Source organism: Cynocephalus volans, chromosome 11 (genome assembly GCF_027409185.1).
Source record: "Cynocephalus volans isolate mCynVol1 chromosome 11, mCynVol1.pri, whole genome shotgun sequence".
Taxonomy (NCBI): Eukaryota; Metazoa; Chordata; class Mammalia; order Dermoptera; family Cynocephalidae; genus Cynocephalus; species Cynocephalus volans.
Genome location: NC_084470.1, coordinates 112,638,341 through 112,653,687, shown reverse-complemented (window position 1 = coordinate 112,653,687; position 15,347 = coordinate 112,638,341).

The following is a 15,347-nucleotide window of genomic DNA, read 5'->3' as shown; positions in this document are numbered from 1 at the left end:
TTTGTCCTTGAGCCTGTTGATGTGATGTATCACATTTATTGAATTTCGTATGTTAAACCATCCTTGCATCCTTGGGATGAATCCCACTTGATCATAGCATATAATTTTTTTAATATGTTGCTGTATTCTGATTGCTAATATTTTGTAGAGGATTTTAGCATGTAGGTTCTTCAAGGATATTGACCTATAATTTTCTTTCTTTGTTGTGTCTTTATCTGGTTTTGGTATCAGAGTTACGTTGGCCGCATAGAATGAGTTTGGAAGAGTAGCATCTGTTTCAATTATTTGGAATAGTTTGAGGAGAATTGGTATAATTTTTCTTTAAAAGTTTGATAGAATTTAGCTGTAAAGCCATCCGGACGTGGACGTTTTTTGTTGGAAGATTGCTAATTACCGCTTCCATGTCCTTGCTTGTTATTGGTCTGTTCATGTTTTCTATCTCTTCTTGGTAATTTATATGTGTCTAGAAACATCCATATCTTCTAGATTTTCATATTTGTTGTCATACAGTTGTTTATAATAGTCTCTAATGATTCTTTGTATTTCTGTGGTACCAGTTGCAATGTTTCCCTTTTCATTTCTAATTTTTGTTATTTGGGTCTTCTCTCTCCTTTTTTTCGTTAATCTAGGTAATGGTGTGTCTATTTTGTTTATCTTCTTGAAAAAAACAACTTTTAGTTTTGTTGATCTTTTCTATTGATTTTTGGGTCTCTGTTTCATTTAGTTCTGCTCTGATCTTAATTATTTCTTTTTGCCCACTGCCTTTAGGTTTGGATTGTTGTTTTTCAAGTTCTTTGAGGCATAGTGTTAGGTTGTTTATTTGAAGTCTCCATTTTTTTGATATAAGCATTTACTGCAATAAATTTGCCTCTTAGTACTGCTTTTGCAGTATCCCAGAGGTTTTGGTATGATGTATCTTTATTTTCATTAGTTTCTAGGAATTTTTTGATTTCCTGTTTAATTTCTTCTTGGACCCATAGGTCATTCAGGAGCCTATTATTTAGTTTCCATGTATTTGTATAGCTTCCAGTGTTTTGCTTATTGTTTATTCCAGTTTTAGTCCATTGTGGTCTGAAAAGATTGTTGGAATGATTTCAATTTTTTAAAATTTGCTGAGACTAGATTTGTGAACTAATATGTGGTCTATCCTGGAGAATGTACCATGAGCTGATGAGAGGAAAGTGTATTCTCTAGCTGTTGGGTGAAATGTTCTGTATAAATCTGCCAAGTCCAGTTGGTCTAGAGTTTAGATTAAATCCTGTATCTCTTTGTTGACTTGTTGCCTGGACTTCCTGTCCCATACCGAGAAAGGGGTGTTCAGATCACCCACTATTAATGTATTAGGTCCTATCTCCTTCTTTGGGTCTAAGAGTGTTTGCTTGATATATCTGGGTGCTCTGGTATTGGGTGCATCCATGTTTATGATTGTTATGTCTTCTATCTGGATAGTTCCCTTTATCATTAAATAATGGCCTACTTTGTCTTTTTAAATGTTTCTTGGGTTAAAGTCTATTTTGTCTGATATAAGAATAGCTACTCCTGCTCATTTTTGGTTTCCATTTGCATGGTATATCATTTTCCATCCCTTCACTTTTAGTCTATGTGTGTCCTTACAGGTGAGGTGGGTCTCTTGAAGGCAGCCTGTACTTGGGTCTAGCTTTTTAATCCAGTCAGTTAGTCTGTGTCTTTTGAATGGGGAGTTTAGTCCATTCACATTTAGAGTAGTTGTTGAGAAGTGTTGTTTAATTCCTGTCATTTAGTTGCTACTTGTTTAGGTGGTTTAATTATCTTTTGATTATTATTTCTCCATTTATTTCTCTTCTTCAATGTGAGTTGAGAATTTAAGGTGGAATGATTTAGCTTCTTTCTCTTTCTTGATGGCATTTTTGTTTTAACTGTGGGTTTTGCCCTTTCTTGTGTATTTGTGATGATGGTCACCATTATTTAGATTCCAGATGAATGACTCCCTTGAGAATTTCTTGCAGGGCTGGTCGTGTGGTGGTGAACTCCCACAACTTTTGTTTGTCTGGGAAATACACTATTTCTCCCTCATTGCTTTGCTGGGTAAAGAATTCTTGGCTGGCAGTTATTTTTTTTTCTTTTTGTATTTTGAATATATCATTCCACTTTCTTCTGGCCTGTAGGGTTTTGGTTGAGAAGTCTGCTGTTAGTTTGATGGGGGTTCCTCTATGAGTGACCTGATGCTTTTCTCTTGCTGCTTGTAGAATTCTCTGTTTGTCTTTGAGCTTTGCGAATTTAACTATACTAGATCAAGGATTGAAACAGCGTGCAAATCTGAATGTGTGTGTATGCCGGGCAAAGAGGCTGAGGCGGGAGAGGCAGAGGCAGAGGCAGCAGCTGCTACGGGAAAGCAGAGCTCTATGGTGCCTTGAGTTACTCCTCAGAAAACATGTTTCCGACAGTTTCAAGATGGCGGCGGCTGCGGCGGCTGGTGCGGAGTAGCTGAGGTGGAAAAGGTGGCCACTGGGCCTCAGGCAGCCGGGAAACTTGTGGACCTTCCTCTGGCCATCTCTTAAGGGAGGACTGCTGTTGCTGGCCGGTCGTGGGGGCTCAACGCCACTTTGCCCCCGGCAGGAGAGGCTGCCTCATTTACAGGCAACAGCTTTGAAGTGTGGAGCAGGAAAAGAACTGTTTCTTAGCTGCAAAAGCGAGTCTCGAAACAGGGAACACGGCACCAGGGCTGCTGTGGATGCAGCCAGGATCCCGGAGGCTGGGGCCGCACTGAAGGCGGCCAGCTGCCCTATTCAGGATTCGAGGTTTCAGGCCGGCATTAAAGAAGATTCCTGGGAGCGCCTGAGCGGCGCCGCGACTGAACAGCCCGAGGCGGCAGCGCCGAGAACACGGAAGGCAACAAACCAGAGACAGAGCGAGCGCCCGACCTGGCACAGCACTGTGAGTGATCCCTGGCACAGCTCTGTTCGGGGGGTGGATGCTCACGCGGCTCCCGCCTGCACCACCAGGCCACTCACTGCCCCGGTGCTGCCTCCATTTTCCCAGGTGCGGGCAGCTCCGCCCTGCTCGGCCATCACTGAGCCCATTTGCTTGGCCTGGCGCGGGGCTTTCCGGACCCTGCGGGCCGGCCTCCTCTCCCACTCCCTCCGCGGTTCTCTGGCGGGGCTGGGGGTGTGGGGCGTCCCGACCAGTGTTGGGAGGGCTAGGAAGTACTGGCGGGCCGACTGTCACTCCACCACACCCTGGACTCCGGCCCCAGTAAACTTCCTGTTACTGGGAGGCAGATACCATCTCTGCGACCACCAGTTTGGAAAAAAGCCTAACGAATTTCTGGTTGGGAATAGTGTGGTAGGAGAGTTCCCAGGTCCGCTTGAACCTGCCGGAGAGCAGGCTGCAGGCGGGCACTAGACTCGGTTTATACCGGGGGGATACAAAGGTGAACAAGACCCAAGAAAGATCTACACAGTGCTACAAAGGCACCCAGAGAGACCGGTCGTCTGTGCCTAGCAGAAACCTGGTAGACTTCGTGGGCGAGGCGGTGCTGAGCAGGGTCTTGAAGGCCCAGCTGATAGACGAGGGGTGCAGAAGACACGCCCCAGCCCAGCACAGTGTGCACAGAGGGGGGAGACGTGCGGCCAGGGAGGCGGAGACTCGACAGAAACCACACACCCGGTGGAGTCGCCACTGCACGATCTAACAGCCTGGGCCAGAGCACACGGAAAGGGGAGAAGTCCTGTACAGAAAGTGAAAGCTCAACAGAGATCACACACCCTGTGGTACGGGATCCACCAGCCCAGCAGAGTACAAGCTGACCAGAAAGGTGGATCCCCGGAGAAGCCCAAGACCCGAGGCAACCACACACACAAGACACTAGAGGCCAACTGAGCAGTCACGGTGGGAGCCATACCAAATTGGCAACCACAGCAACATCCTAGTTAGTCATTAGTCTCAAACCGGTGGACTGTGAAACCCCCTGCCACAATGAATAAACATCAAAAAAAAGACACCAGAAATACAAAAAATCAAGAAAGTACACCACCAAAAGTTAATAAATCTCATACTCTAGATCCTATAGAACAAGAAGCCCTTGAAATAACTGACAAGGAATTTCGAGTGATAATTCTAAGGAAACTGAATGAGATACAAGAAAACTCAGCTAGACATCATGATGAAATGAGGAAAAGTATACAGGATCTGAAAGAGGAAATATACAAGGAAATCAATGTCCTGAAAAAAAATGTAGCAGAACTTGCTGAACTGAGGAAGTTATTCAGCGAAATAAAAAACACAACGGAGAGTTTAACCAGCAGGCTTGTCGAAGTTGAAGAGAGAACCTCTGAACTTGAAGATGGGCTGTTTGAAATAACACAAGCAAACAAAAAGAAAGAAAAAAGAATCAAGGACATGGAAGAAAATCTGAGAGAGATATCAGACAACCTCAAGCGCTCAAATATCCGAGTCATGGGTATTCCAGAAGGGGAGGAAAATGGAGATTCCATAGAAAACATATTCAACAAAATAGTGGCAGAAAACTTCCCAGGTATACGAATTTAACTATACTATGTCTTGGGGAGGATGTTTTTGGGTTGAATCTGTTTGGGGACCTTTGAGCTTCCTGGATCTGAAGGTCTGTATCCTGCCCTATACCTGGGAGATTTTCTGTTACTATTTCCTTGAGTAGGTTTTTGATACCTTTTCCTTTCTCCCGCCCTTCAGGAATACCCACAATTTGGATGTTAGAGTGCTTGAGGTTGTCTGCTATCTCTCTTAGATTTTCCTCATTATTTTAAAATCTTTTTTCCTTTTTTTGTCTGCCTGACTTATTTCAAAAAGACCATCTTCAAACTCTGAACTTCTTTCTTCTGCTTGCTCTACCCTGCTGCTCAAGCTCTCAGTTTTTTAAAAATTTCATTGAGTGAGTCTTTCATTTCTAGACATTCTGCTATACTCTTTTTTATGGTATTAATCTCTTTGTAGATTTCCTCCTTCATATTCTGGATGTTTTTTCTTCTTTCATTGTGTTCTCTAACTGAGTCTTCCTTTTTCCTTCAAGTTTTCTTAAGATCATTGCTTGAAATTCTTTTCCAGACATTTCAAGGATTCCCTGTTCCGTGGAGTCTGACTTTAGAGCATTACTGTACCCTTTTGTTGGTGTCATTTCTTCTTGATTGTTTGTACTTCTGGTATTTTTTTTGCTGACACTTGGTCATTTGGTAGGTGGTTTGCTTCTTCTATTACTCTGAGGTTGGCTGTGGAGTGGCCCTGTTGGTACTGTGGGGGGTGAATCATATTTGCTTGACAGTAGGTGTGGTGGTGGTTTTGTTAAACCACCTTGGTTCCTGTTCTAGACTCTGTGGTCATAGAATGAGCCCCTAGTGCTGTGGAATTCTGCTGGGCCAAACTCAGTGGGTTGGATCCATAGGCTGGTGCTCCCCGCTGGGTCTGAGATGGGTAGAGGAGCTGCATCCAGCCACACAGTTCCTCTGGCTGGTGCTGCTGCTGACTGCCTCCAGCAAGCTCACCTTCGCGTTGCTGGTTCAGGGCATGGGGGCAGGGCCTAGATCTCCCACCCCCTGTCTGGGTCCGAGGTGGCGGGGTGAGGGGGCCACGTGAAGCCGTGTGGTTCCGCTGGCTGGTACCGCTCTAGAACAGCTTTAGATTTACAGAAATATTGACCTGATAGTACAGGAGCTCCTATGTCCCCCACCACCCCCTCCACACCATTTCTCCTACTATTAACATCTCGCATCAGTATGGTACATTTGTTACAACTGGTAAACCAATATTGATACATTTTTATTAATAAAGTCCATAATTTATTCCAATTTCTACTGGATCAGTTATTTAGACCTTTGGCATGGCCATGGAATGCACACACGGCTCCAGCTGATGCACTTCTACTATTCCAGGGTCCCATCTAGGATGCTACATTACATTTATTTGTCATGTCTCTGTAGGTTTCTCTTGGCTATGACAGTTTTCCAGACTTTCCTGTTTTTAATGACTCTGACAGTTTTGAGAAGGTGTGGTCAGGTATATGGTAGTATGCCCCTCTGTTGGAGTTTGTCTGTTGTTTTTTTCATTAGACTAGGGTTATGGGTTTTGGGAGGAAGACCACAGAGGTGAAGTGCCATTTTGTTTTATCATGTCATATTAAGGATACCTGTTATCAACTTGATGTATGACTGTTGATGTTGATCTAAGCCATGCTATTTTAATAAATAAAATAACATATCCAGCTATATTTTACATGTGAGTTTGACTTTTAAGCTTTACGGATTTATTTTCCTGAATATAGGTGTTTCCCCTTTTATTTTTAACATATTTAAATGTTTCTACCTATAAACTTCTGCCACAGGCAGTACCAAATGCTGACAAGAATGTGGAGCAAGAGAAACTCTTACACAATGCTCCTGGGGGTCTAAAATGTTACTACTATTTTAGAAAACCGTTTTGACATTATCCAGAAAAGTTGAAGGTGCTCTATCCCAGTAACAAAAAGATTCACTCTAGGGATGTACCCAAGAAAAGTGTCAACATATGTACACCAAGACACGTGTACGAGAGTAGTCATAGAAGTGTTGTTGGTATGGTAAGTGCCAAAAAATAAGGATCGTCTCAAATATCAACCAGAAATAGAATACATAAAAAATATTGTGGTATATTTATATGATACAAAGTTACATAGCAGTAAAAATGAATGAACTATAGCTACTTTTAGTATGATTGAATCTTACAGATATGATGTTGAGCAAAAACTATAAAAAAACAAGTTATAAGGGAAGACTTCTGTATGTCCCATTTATAGACAGGTGAAAGAATTAGGCAAACCCAAATAACATATTTAGTAGTGATACGTGTGTGTGTGTGGTAAAACTATAAAGAAAAGCAAAGGAGTGGTTAATATAAAACATGGAAACTGGTGTGGGGTAGGATTGAGGTGAGGAGGGTCGCACATGTGTTAGTAATGTCTTATTACTTAACGTAGGTGACGAGGGTCATAAATTGATGGGAGATCAATTTATTACAATTCTTTGAACTGTACAGATATGTTTTATATACTTTATTGCATATGGTGATGTATTTTATAATTTTTAGAAACTGCAGACCACATGGGAGTTGTCAGTTAAAGTTCACTAGAAATAAAATCTCTTCAGAGAAAACTAATGCAATTCTGTTTATGGGGGACAACTCCCGTGGACTATAATTCCCTGAGCCCGTATCGGTCTTGCTTGCTCTGTGTAGAGTCTCATCCAATTCCTCTCACTAAACATGGCTGAAAACATGCTTCTGATGGCTCTGATTCCCAAGGTGGGAGTCCCCCAGTGCCACTGGGCCTGAGGAGACAGAACGTGCCTGTGTATGCACCACGGTGGGGAATGCGGATCTGAGTGGAGCACTGCCTCTGCTGGGGTAGCTCTCAGTCTGGGTGGAGATGGGGGCCCTAAGGCAGGGACATTTGAAGATGTCCCTCAAGTAGTGAATGACCTGGGCCAAGAGTGTCTCAGGTGGTGAAGGAAGGTCCTCAGAAGAAAAGTGACTCCAGAATAGACTAGCCAGGGAGGCTTCCTGGAGGAGTAAGGGTTTAAGCTGGCTTGTGAGCAATTGGTTAGTTTAGATAAACAGAGGATTGAAGCATCGAAATCCTTTCAATATTGTTTAATTCTTTGTTTTCTCTTTTGGGTTCTACCCCTTGCTGAGGTCAATAATTGTCTTCAGAAGGAGTATAGAGAAGGACCAAATATGAATGTTCTCTTCTACCTTTCAACTCATCAGAGTAGGACAGGAAAGGGGCAGGGGTCTTATTTTAAATTTTTTTCAGTAGGCAGGGGTGTTAGGGGAGGAAGAATGCCTCCAACAGCATCACCTCCCCATCCTCTGTGTGGGTTTCGGCAGCAGCAATAGGAGTGCAACCTGGGCCAGCTACACTGCCACCTCAGTCTTCTCATCTGAAACAGGAGGTAACAACATGCTTCCTGGGCCTGTCGTGAGTGCCACCCAGCACCAGTGGCTGTTTCAATTGTCATCTGACAAAACACTTGAATATGCCTGGAGCCATCACCGGCTTCACAGAGGCAGGCACCATACCCAGGCTGGCTTCTCCTTTAACTTCTGGGGCATTCAGGCCAGAACAGACAGCATCGTGGGGAGGGGGACAGCAGGAGATAAGCAGGACGGGGTGCAGAGCAGACACACAGGAGCCTGAAAATCATGGTTGTTCTCCTGTTGAAATGATCACAATTGTGTGCTAAAGTCATCATTTAATAAACAGGTCTCATTTACTGAAGTTCCATTCTAGGATCTATGGTACCAAAGCCCTATGTTGTACAGTTTAGAGTCTTGGCACACAGCAGTGGCAAGCAGAGGCGTGGGTGTTATGCAGTACCAGACACCAGGCGAAGAAACGCTATATATTTTTTTGTTTCTTATGAAATCCGCTCGTAAGAGATCTTTCTCAAGCAGGTAAGCACATTATCTTTCTAACAGATATTTTTTTTCCTTGTTGGTAATGATCATTCACTATGGAGACGTTCTCCTCTTTGAAGAAAAGTGCTAAAGGACATTAATTGAGATCATTTCAATATGTTAATCCATCGATTCCTTTCCCCAGTACGTCCGAGGCTGCAGGCTGAAGCTTGCCTCTGCTCTGTACGCACCCGAGCTCCACGCCCGAGGCTTATCACAAGCAATTATCTTACCCAAATAAAAAATGAAAATGGAAAAGTTAAATAAATAACAGGACATCTTGATGGAATCGCAGTAATGCTCATCTTGGTTAACATTAGCCCTGACTTTTGGACAGCTAGATTTGTTAATACGCTTGTCCTTTGTTTAGGCATCTGCAAATCTCGTGAGTTTCCAAAATGATGGATGGCAGCCATCTCTGCTCTCCCCTAAAGATGCATTCTCCAGGAAACTGGAAGATGCAAAATGGACACTGGAACCCTGACCTGAGTATTGCTTAGATTGGAGAAAACCCTCAAAGCAGAATTCACCTAAAAATTATTGCAATTTTCTCCACAACAGGTTCAGCCTTCTGTTGTTCCCCGTTTTCCTGCTGAGTAAGAGAGCTCTGTGTACCTGCACCAGTCAGGACTCAATGAATTTGAAGTAGAAACTGTAGCTTAGGGTGGCAGGGAGGATGGGCCAGGCTGGGTTCTGGCAGCAAACAACCCTAAACGTCAGGGGGTAACATAGCAGTTTTTATTTCTTCTTTATGCCAAGCTGGCTGTAGGTGCTGCCAGTTCGAATAATATTCTACTGTCTGGACTTTTGACCACTGATGGTTATTTCGTTATGAAGTCACCTTTTATATACATATGTATGTATGTATGCATATGTATATCTATGGTTTTTTAGAACAATTTTAGGTTCACAATAAAATCGAGCAGAAAGCACAGGGAGTTCCCATATACCCTACTCCCACACAGGCACAGCCTCCCCTACTGTCAGCACCCCCATCAGAGTGATCCAACTGTTCCAACTGGTGAACCCACACTGACACGTCGTGATCACCCAAAGTCCATAGTTCACATTGGGGTTCACTCTTGGTGATGTTCATTCTATTGGTTTGGACAAATGGGTAATGGCATGTATCTATCTTTATAGTATTAAATGGAGTATTTTCATTACCCCAAAAATCCTGTTCATCCCTCTTCCCCTCAAACCCGGGCAAGCTCTGATCTTTTCACTGTCTTCACAGTTTTGCCTTTTCCGTAATGTCATATAGTTGGCATCATACAGTATGCAGACTTTTCAGATGAGTTTCTTTCACTTAGTAACATGCATTTAAAGTTCCTCCGTGTCTTTTCATGGCTTGATGGCTCATTCTTTTTAGCGCTGAATAATATTCCTTTGTCTGGTGATACCACAGTTTATTTATCCATTCACCTACTGGTTGCTTCCAAGTTTTGGTAATTATTAATAAAGCTGCTATAAACATTCTGTGTGCAGGTTTTTTGGTGAATATAAGTTTTCAGTTCCTTTGGGTAAGTGATGTACTTGCTGGATCATGTGGTAAAAGTATGTTTAATTTTGTAAGAAACTGTCAAAATGTCCTCACGGTGGCTGTACCATTTTGCATTCCCACCAGGAATGAATGAGAATTCCTGTTGCTCCACATCCTTGCCAGCATGTGGTGTTGTCAACGTTTTGGATCTTGGCCATTTTAGTAGGTGTACAGCAGTATCTCATTGTTGTTTTAATTTGCAATTCCCTAATAACATATGACGTTGAAATTTTTTTGTAGTTTATTTGCCATCATGTTTGTTATTTGGTCAGCTGCCTGTTTGTTTTTTGATCAGGTTGTTTGTTTTCTTATTGTTGAGTTTGAAGAGTTCTTTGTCATTTGGGGTAGAGTCCTTTATCAGATATGTCTTTTGCAAATATTTTCTCCCAGGTTGTGTCTTGTGTCTTGAATTTTATAATTTTTAAACTAACTCAAAGTCTCAATCTCTAGGTGTCACCCAATATTCTCATCAATGCCTCTGAAGATTCTGGGAAGTAGAGGGGCTTATATATTTCTTAGTCACCTCTAGCTAAGATTTTCTGTGTCTGGTGGATTTTTGATCTCCACTCTGAGAAGAGCAGACGCAAACATGAAATGTAGCCTTTTCCTTGTAATTCTTTTCCTCTCTAATACCCTTCACCCCCTCCTGCCTCCAGCACCACTGATCCACCGAAGGTTTGGGGCATAAGAGAGAGGTGACAGCATGGCTCCATGTGACGATTTAAGTGTAATATCACCATTCTTCAAAGTGTCTCAGCCGCACTCAGCACCTGACATTCTAAATGGCCACTTTTCTTCCCCCTCCATGCTGCGTGCTGCTTCTCTCCTACCTGCTTCCTGTCCCCCTGGTCTTCTTCACATCTCCAGCATGGTCTCCAGTCTCTGAACCTCTTGTCTAACCCTAACCCCCTTTTGATTGTAGATACAAAAAAAAAAAAAAAGATATTCATTCAATTCTTCCTTTGCTTTTGACTCTTCTTCTAGGATGTACTCTAGGGTCTATCTTTTTATACCCAAATGTTTTATTAGGCATTTTGTCAAATCATAATAAGTTTTGATGTTTTCTCCCATTCAAAATTTTTACTGCTGACTTTTGAAATACCCCCTCCCTCACCTGTATAGGATAATCTTGTTAAATGAGATATAGGGATAGGGTAAAAAAAAAAAGTGTAAAATGTAGAAATAACCCACCCAAGCAAGGCTGCGTGAGCCCTATGTGTCCGGCTTTGGGAGTAGAAGTGGTATTTTATCCATGATGGCCATTCACAAGCACACTTGTTCACAGGAGAACACTCTCATCAGCTGCTCAGCTTTCTTTCTTTTTATTACTCAAATGCTTAACTTTATTTTTTACCTCTTTGATATATACATTTTTAAAATTAATATTATTATTTTTTATATTCTATAATGTTGCGGAGCAGTTGGGAAGGAGAGGGAGAGGGGCAAGGGCAAGAAATGGGATGGAAGAAGGAGGAAGGAGAAGGGGTGGGATTGAGGCCTATGGCACCCCCTCATTCCCACAGGGGAGACCAGGGGGATCCATAGTTGCCTTGGTCATTGCTGGGCTGGGTGCAGATGTCAAGGGGATGTGGCTGAAACTCTTGGCCCCCACCACTCCTGCTTGGGAGAGCCCAGGACCCCTCCTGCAGTGGCTCAATTGTTGTCACTGGGGTGGTTGTATGTGTTGAGGGGGGTGTTTCTGAGGCCTGAGGTCCCCACCCTCGAGACTGGCTTGGTCGCCCAGGGGACTTCTGGTCCTTCTAGGTGTTATAGGTGTTCTTTGGTGAAACTTTGTCTCTGGTTGTGGGTACTCTGTTTTTTCTTGTAGTTCTGTGTTGGATTATTTGCTGTTCCTACCACTTAAACTCTGCACTGAAACTAATTTGTTGTCTTTTGCTTACTTCTAAAGTGGAGGAACTTCCTATGGGGACCAGTACTTGAGCCCTGTGGTTGAGCTAAATTGCTGCTTTGCTGTGGATTCCCTGGGGAAGGCTTTTTGTGCAGTTCAGGTTTTAATTGTTGACTTTATAGGTACTTCCAGGTTTGATGAGATCCAGTGCACCTGGGTTGTGTAGAAACTGTGGTCTCGGCCTGAGTCTTTTCATTAAACTGTACCCTATGCAATTCTATATTCCTAAGTCTCTTCTGAGTGGTCCTACACTGATTGGGGTGCAGATCAGCTGTCCTTGCTGTGCCCCAGTGTTCTCCTGGTGGGCTTGTCTCCTCACTGCACATGCTCCAAACACTTCCCATGGGATGGGCCCTGTGCACTGGTCCTTTGCGATGACTCACTGGCCTCTGAGTGGGTCCTTTTTTTCAGTTGTTGTGGCTCTTCGCTCCTATGTGGGTTCATGGAAACCCTTTTAGTGGTCTTGCTGGCCTGGGAGCCACCAAGGCCTTCTTCTCCCCTGCCACCTCCAAGCAACTTCATCCGAAGGGCACAGCTGCAGCTTTTTGCTAGCTTTTGCTCCATGTGCTCAGCAGCTCCAGCCTTGAAGTGGCTGGGATTTGAAATTGTCAGAGCAGTTTTTTCTTTCTCTCATTGTGGCTTCTCCCATCTTAATGCACTCTGTAGGACTCTCCTCCTCTTCCCGGGATCTCTAGCAGCCCCAGCTTGGCTGTCATTGCTTTTTTATAGTTGTAAATTGATTGATTTGTGGGAGACAGTGATGCTGGTGGCTATCTATTCTGCCATCTTGACTAGAAGTCTCAGCTTGTTTTTAGGACAGTTTATCCAGGAAATCTTGCTAAGATCCTCCATGAGGCTGCTACAAAGAAAAGATATTTGAAATGTTGCAACCTGAAAATGTCATTGAAGAGTTAAAATGGACTGGGGGCCCATTACTTCCATGCCCACCCTCCTCCCTGGCAGCAGTGCCTTTGGCAGTAGACAACACTAGCAAGAGCAACACATGATGAAGTTTTAGGTAGTGCTGCCGAGGCACCCATCTGTTGAGAATGGGCATACCATGCCATTTTATACACTTCAGAACACTGGGAAACTCTAGAGATTGTGTGAATGTTTCTTAGTTGCTGTTTCTTATTAATGTTTACCAACAGTTGATTGGTTTGTAATTACGAATAGTGACATTTCTCTTTTTCTATCTTTCAACAAGTTGTAGTGCTGTGCTGGATACTGTGAAATGTGGTTACTCCTAAGTGTATTTGGAAATCCAAGAAGATTACTATTTTGGATTTTATGTAAACTTATTCCCCTCAATTCTCTCCAAGTAAAATCAATAGTTTCATTCTCCTCTACCACAACTTGAACTATTTTCTCTTCTAGCCCTTTCCCTGGCTCCCTTCCCTCCATCTAAGAAAGCTTGGGAGAGTTGGCAATAGGGCTTCCTCACCACTGTGGTCAGAATGAGCTACCAGACTCCATGTCTTCAGTCTTCTCAGAACTTAATCTCCTTCAAAAGTCAGAGCCACTACCTGGAATTATGTAAAGTTCTCATCACATGTGACATTATTTAAGACATTTTGGTAAAAGAATTCGGTTATTTGATACCTTTTAGTTGAAAGACTCAATAAGTAATTCAGATAATTTATTGGATGCTTTCATGTCTGGGGTAAATATTTTGTCTTTAGCCAGATTTCATTTGAGATTTTAAGAAAAGAGCAGAGTATATGATTTTCCCGTTCTCCTTGCCCTGCCCTGGAATATGTGGGGAGGATAAGGAAGGGGACACAGAGCAGGATGACAAAATTCAGAGAAACATGTAAAGAATACGAGTTATCTGTATTTATTTATTTTTTGCTTTTTAAACCTCTTAATGAAAAGTGGAACAAAATAAGTGATAATAATAATAATAAAGTATTTAAGAGTCTATTATGTAGCAAGCACAGTGTTAGTCACTTTGTACTGGTTACCACATAAAATTTGAACAGTTAAGGAATGAAGGCTATTTCTTTTTGCAGAGGGAGCAGGCTGGTTTCGTCTGCTGCTGCAAGGAACAGAAGAAATGCATCAGTGGATGGAAACTACAATAGGGAAAATATTAAGAATATAAAGAAAATTTTAAGCAGTTGTCCTGGTCTGATCATTGCTGTGCTGCCCTGGAGCAAAGTGATTTTTCTGGCTGCAGATTTAGAGATTTGTCCTAAGGACTGTTCACAAGACAGGCCAGACATCGTCACCATCTAAAAAAAACCTATCTATCTTCTATACTTTTATAATCAGAAAAAAAATTATTTTAAAAGGCATTAAGTTTCCTTGTTCACCTTGAGCTATGATAGAGAATGTGCTGTGGGAAAGCCCCAAGCACGAAGGCCTTTGCCCTCTGGAAACTGTCAGGTCAGGAGGCTAACAGGATGGACAGGACGTCATTCCTTATTGCTTTTAATACCTCCATTTCAGACTCAGGGACCAGTAATGGAGCTCAGGTTTGTCAGGGGGGATGGGGACGAGTGGAGGTTATTTCCTCTCCCAGAGTCGGGACACTCTTCCTGGGCCTGAACAGTAGTAGCATGCTTGGGGGTAAATGGAGAGGTAGAGGCGTGAGGGTCCATCTTGAGAGGAGGCCCCAGGGCTGCAAATAAGAGGGTGAGATCAGCACCGCCCTTAGGCCCAGACTAGAGGCATCCTTGCCCTGGCCCTGCTTTTAGGACCCTGCTTTGGCCTTCGTCTGCCTGTGCTCCTCTACTCAAGGCGAAGGATCTGTGGCACTAAGGACATGTGTCCACTCGGAGCACATGCCTTTCCATCCCACTCTCCAGATCATGGTTTGGGGTTAGAAACTCAGAATCCCTTGGGTTTTGGAGGCACTTTCCTGGGTCAGGCCTGCAGAGAACAGAAGGTGATGCTCTTGAGCACACAGGAGGCCTGCAGGCTTGGCAAGGGGCAGCTGTTTGTGGAGGAAATGTTTGGAGCTCGGGTGTGTGGGCTGGGATGGCTACACATGTGGGAGGCTCGTGCTGTGCAGGACGTAGCCATGATGGGAAGGGCAGAGGAAGCATGAAGGAACCCTGGGATCGCCTCTTGACATAACTCCATGTCCAGTGCAGAAATCTCAGGAGCCTGAGAGCTCTAAATGTGAGACTGGCCTTCCAGCTTGATCTGTGTTGGTAAGGTATGAGAATAGAAAATATTTTATTTAACATGTTGGTATTTAAAAAATGTCAGCTTGAGCATATTAGACTTGGAGAATTTGGTCTCCATTTGTATGCCTGCCCTGGGCATGCCAATGTTATCTCTTGTCCTCAAGATTATTTTTGAGAATTTTCCTTTAGAAGGAATTGTTCATGCAGCAGAGGACAAAGCAGCAGAGATCTGGCTGCCTCTTCCCCCTGAGCCAATCAGATGCACTGTGGTCAAGATGCCATATGAGTCCTAACAAGTAAGGCTAAGTCATGAGCTCCTTTC